Source organism: Tachysurus fulvidraco, chromosome 6, assembly GCF_022655615.1.
Source record: "Tachysurus fulvidraco isolate hzauxx_2018 chromosome 6, HZAU_PFXX_2.0, whole genome shotgun sequence".
NCBI classification, from domain to species: Eukaryota; Metazoa; Chordata; class Actinopteri; order Siluriformes; family Bagridae; genus Tachysurus; species Tachysurus fulvidraco.
The window spans coordinates 31614994-31620993 of NC_062523.1; positions in this window are offsets into that span (position 1 = coordinate 31614994).

Genomic DNA, 6000 nt, shown 5'->3' on the forward strand with positions numbered 1-6000 from the left:
AACTTAATCAGTGTCATTTTGTTTTCCCGGATGAAGGCTCTGTTCTAAAAGGGGGGATTTATTTTTGCTGCTTCCCAGTTTAAATGGGAGATTGTCCCCTGAAGCGTCTACCGTTCCCTGACTAGCTTTCATGGAGCTCATGAAAAGGATGGGGAATTCAGAACAGAGCCAATCCGCCAAAAAATGAAACTTTAACAATCTTGCAAATAAATATGTTGAATACGTCTAAAAGAATTGTCTTATTTTGACGCAAGTGGTCCTGACTGAATTGAACCATTAGTGACTCTTCATCTGCTAAAAATTCCTTCATCTCCTGGTACTCTAACTTCAGCATACTGTGATAGTCCATCTCCCGCTTATGCTCCTAAAACACAGCTATGTACAGTAGAAGAGGTTTAAACTTCAGTACTTACTTTTACATTTTTTTATCTTCACTGAGACTTTTAAATCTTCAGCAAAAATAGAAAGTCAGCATCTCAAACTAGAAATCAAATTTTATTTCATTTTATGTGCATAGAAAACCTTCATAAGAGCTTTTACTCTTTTTTTAGAAAGCGAAATCTTGTCTCTACCAAAAACACATCCTAAAGCTAGCTTAGTAGGTCAGAGGCATTAAGTAAAGACTATGAACAAAATAAAGACAAATAAATCTAATCATTCAGACATGACTAAAGAAATGCTGACACATGGCCTGTAGCTTTAAGCCGCAAACAGATGCCTCATCTGATAGAAGATTAAGAACAAATGTATTATTATTATTATTATTTAGACTATATATTAATACATACTTTTTAAGCACAGTGATATAAGATCTCAAAATGACTTCCATGTCTTTACTCTGATTGTTCGGTTCTGTCAGTAATTTGAGCGCTTGAACTTTTATAGAGAAGGCTAAATGAAGCCTAATGTGAGTATTCATATAATTTATTAATGAACTGCTTAGTGCAAGAATTTCCTCACTTACCTTTCTTATGATGTCACACTTCCTCTGTACCTCACAGAGTTTTTCATTGGCCTCGTCCACCGTGTCTTGCAGCGAGTTGATATCAGGTCGTTGTTCTCGCCCCGTAGCTCAGCATTGATGTCCTGCAGCGTCTCGTATTTTCTCTGAGCTTCAGCCACAACTACCTTGAAGCAGTACAACCGTAGAGACACATTTAAACTCATCTCACTCAGAAGAAGCTTGAATTGCTTTGAGGGAAATCCTTTACTTTACTGCTTCACTTCAGTGAAAATTCTGAGGGACGTCTGTAACTTTAATCTGTAAACAAATGTCTTATTTGATAGATTAAGAACAAATTTATTAATATTAACAGATACTATTCGTTCATCCATTTTCTACCGCTTATCTGAACTTCTCAGGTCACGGGGAGCCTGTGCCTATCTCAGGCGTCATCGGGCATCGAGGAAGGATACACCCTGGACGGAGTGCCAACCCATCACAGGGCACACACACTCTCATTCACTCACACACTACGGACAATTTTCCAGAGATGCCAATCAACCTACCATGCATGTCTTTGGACCGGGGGAGGAAACCGGAGTACCCGGAGGAAACCCCCGTGGCACGGGGAGAACATGCAAACTCAACATTGTGACGGCGGCACGTGCACCACCGCAAACACACAGAGAGTGTGTTTGAAGAAAGAGAGTGGAACACACGGCGGTTCAGCACCATGGCCAGCAACGCTTCAACCAGACCCTGAAACGTATGCTACTGAAGGTGGTAGACCAGGAAGGATGGAATTGGGACCTCCTCCTTCCCTATGTCCTTTTTGCAATCCGGGAACCGCCCCAGGCATCCACAGGCTTCACCCCTTTCGAGCTCCTGTTCGGGCGGCGGCCTCGGGGCATGTTGGACGTTGCCCGGGAGGCGTGGGAGGAGCAACCCTCCCCCCTCCGCTCTGTCATAGACTTTGTCCAGGATATGCAGTCTCCCATCGAGCATGTTGGGCCCATCGTGAAGGAACACCTAGAGGAGGCCCAGCGCGCACAACAAAGGACGTACAATCAGCCTGCCCAGGCAAGGGAACTTCACCCCGGGGACCAAGTTATGCTCCTCGTTCCCAGCGCGGCCTGTAAGTTCCTGGCAAAGTGGCAGGGCCCTTACACGGTCCTCGAAAAGATGGGACCGGTGAACTATAAGTTACAACAGCCAGGTGAACGTGCAGACACCAAACTACATCACATCAACCTTTTAAAAAAGTGAATTCCCCCGCCGGCTGTGGTGTCTGCGTTTGCCTCTCTTCAATTCAATTTAATTCAAGTTTATTTGTATAGTGCTTTTTACAATAGACATTGTCTCAAAGCAGCTTTACAGAACATAAACATAGAGCAGAAGGTAAACATAATTAATGATAAAGGAAATAACGAATAATAAAAGAAATAAGAATTAACAGAATAAAAATTCTAGATTATTATTAGATGTATATAGTTCACAGTGTATATGTATTTATTCCCCTATGAGCAAGTCTGAGATGACTCAGGCAGCAGTGGCAAGGAAAAACTCCCTTAAAATGGTAAAGGAAGAAACCTTGAGAGGAACCGGACTCAAGGGGGAACCCATCCTCATATGGGTGACACTGGTGGTGTGATTGTAATATACAGTCAGTTAAATGTTGTATTGGTGTGAGTTTCAAGGACTTCTGATCTCCTGAGTACCACAGAGTCTAACTGGAGATGTCTCAGGATTCTTAGAGTCGGCCTCGGCTCAGTGGACGTCCAAAGGCTTCGTCCCACAGTGGACGTTGGGAGCTGGTACAGTGTCTGGATGCCTCGGGATGGGTACAAAGAGAGAAGCAGTGGAAAGGGATTAACATGTCTGCTGTTCATAAAAATGTGCTGGTCTGATGTACTGGTGCATGATATTATGGGATGTATTATGTGTACGCCTGACTGAAGAGATGAGTTTTTAATCTACATTTAAACTGGGAAAGTGTGTCTGCGCTCCGAACACTATCAGGAAGACTATTCCAAAGTTTGGGAGCTAAATAAGAAAACGCTCTACCACCTTTAGTAGACTTAGATATTCTGGGAACTAGCAGAAGTCCTGGGTTTTGTGATCTCAGAGAGCGTGAAGGATTGTAACGTGTTAGAAGACTAGTTAGATACATGGGAGCTAAACCATTAAGAGCCTTGTACGTAAGTAGCAGCAGTTTGTAGTCAATTCTATACTTAACAGGTAGCCAGTGTAGAGATGATAAAATTGGGGTTATATGGTCATACTTTCTTGTCCTAGTGAGAACTCTGGCAGCTGCATTTTGGACTAACTGTAACCTATTTATTAAAGATGCAGGACAACCACCTAGTAATGCATTACAATAGTCCAGTCTAGAGGTCATGAATGCATGAACTAGCTTCTCAGCATCAGATACAGACAGGATGTTTCTCAGCTTGGCAATGTTTCTAAGGTGGAAGAAGGCTGTTTTGGTAGTATGGGCGATATGATTTTTAAAAGACAAGTTACTGTCTAATATAACACCGAGGTCTTTCACTGTCGAGCTACTTGTAATAGTACATCCCTCTAAATGGGAGTTAAGTTGTGAGAGTTTATGTGCACTGGTTTTTGGAATTATGAGTAGTATTTCTGTCTTATCGGAGTTTAACAATAGAAAGTTGCAGCTCATCCAGTCTTTTATCTCTCTAAGGCACTGAGTTAATTTGGACACTGTGGCTATTTCATCTGGTTTTGATGAGATATATAACTGTGTCATCAGCATAACAATGGAAACTAATCCCATGTCTTCTAATAATCTTCCCTAATGGAAGCATGTATATAGAGAAAAGCAGAGGTCCTAGAACTGATCCTTGAGGGACCCCATAATTAACTGGTAGTAAACTGGAGGATTCACCATTTAATTCTACAAAATGGTATCGGTCAGACAGGTAGGATCTAAACCAGCTTAAAGCCTGACCATGAATACCTGTGTAATATTGTAAGCGATCTAGAAGAATGTTGTGATCTATAGTGTCGAATGCAGCACTAAGGTCAAGTAGAACTAATAGTGACATACAGTCTTGGTCCGAAGCTAAGAACAAGTCGTTTGTAACTTTAACAAGTGCAGTTTCTGTGCTATGATGGGGCCTGAAACCTGACTGAAACTCTTCAAGGATGTTGCTCTCCTGTAAGGAGCTCAGTTGAACAGACACAACCTTTTCAAGTATTTTAGATATAAACGGGAGGTGTGAGATAGGTCTGTAATTTGATAGTTCATTAGGGTCTAAGTTAGGTTTTTTGATGAGTGGCCTAATAACTGCCAACTTAAAAGACTTCGGGACGTAACCTAAAGATAACGAGGAGTTAATGATATTAAGAAGGGGCTCACCAGCTTTATGTAACACTTCTTTCAGTAGTTTAGTTGGGATGGGGTCTAGTGAACATGTTGTTGATTTAGCTGTAGTAATAAGTTTATCTAACTCTTCCTGTCCTGTACTTGTAAAGCTGTGTAAAGCCTTAGGTGAGATTGTGTCACTGGATGCTCTCATATGTTGAGCGTCACCTATTTTATTCCTGATACTTTCGATTTTATCAGTGAAGAATCTTATAAAGTCCTCACTACTGAAATGTGATGGAATAGTGTGTTCAGATTTCTGATTTTTTGTTAAACTAGCCACTGTGCTAAATAAAAACCTCTCTTCACACAGATCCCCAAGAACAGACCCTAGTACGGAGGGGAGAGGATATCACACCAGCCCAGCAGCACGACCTCACAGAGCTCCAGTTTGCAGATGTCTTCTCATCCCGCCCAGGACGCACAGCCATGGTACTCCATGAGATCAAGACCCCTCCTGGGGTGGTGGTCCGGCAACGACCATATAGGATCCCGGAAGCCCGACGTGCTACTATCAAAAAAGAGTTAGAACGCATGTTGAAAGAGGGGGTTATCGAGGAATCTGCCAGCCCTTGGTCCAGCCCCATTGTGCTGGTCCCTGAACCAGATGGGTCCGTTCGCCGCTGCAACGACTTCCGGAGGCTCAACCAGATTTCAGACTTTGACAGCTATCCCCGTCCTCGAGTAGACGATCTGGTGGAGCGGCTGGGGTAGGCTCGGTTCATTTCCACCCTCAACCAAACAAAGGGCTATTGGCAAGTCGCCCTGGCGCTGGAGGCAAAGCCAAAGACCGCCTTCAGCACCGCACATGGCCACTGGCAGTACCAGGTCCTTCCGTTTGGCCTACATGGGGCCCCGGCCACCTTCCAATGCCTCATGGACATCGTCCTCCGACCTCTCCATGCCTTTGCGGCCGCCTACCTGGACGATGTAGTAATCCATTCCTCCACCTGGTCCAATCACCTGTTCCATCTGGGGGAGGTTCTGGGGGCCCTCCGGACAGCCGGTCTTACGGCAAACCCCCACAAGTGCCACCTGTGCTTGTCTGAGGCCCAGTACCTGGGATATTGAATCGGTCGGGGACTGCTAAAGCCCCAGGAGAAGAAGGTCCAGGCCGTGAGGGAATACCCCCGACCTACATCAGAGAAACAGGTACGGGCCTTTTTAGGATTAGCGGGCTATTATAGCCGCTTTGTGCCTAACTTCTCCTCTCTAGCGGACCGGGTGCACTGGACGGATGGCACAGAACGGGCGTTCCGCCAGCTCAAGGAGACCCTCACCACCCAGCCAGTACTGCGGAACCCGGATTTTGGTCGCCCCTTTTCGCTACAAACGGATGCGTCCGAAACAGGGCTGGGAGTCGTCCTTTCACAGGAGTTCGTTAAGGAAGAGCACCCAGTCCTCTTTATCTCCCGGAAGCTGACCCCCGCCGAGAGAAACTACACCGCCGTGGAACGAGAAGACCTAGCCATCAAGTGGGCTGTGGAGGACCTCCGGTACTACCTGGCAGGGCGACACTTTACCCTGATGACGGACCATGCCCCTCTACTCTGGATGGCCAAGGCGAAGGACACCAATGCCAGGGCAACGAGGTGGTTCTTATCTTTACAAGATTTCTCGTTCCAGGTCATACACCCAGCCAGGAGCCGGCACGGGAACGCCGATAGCC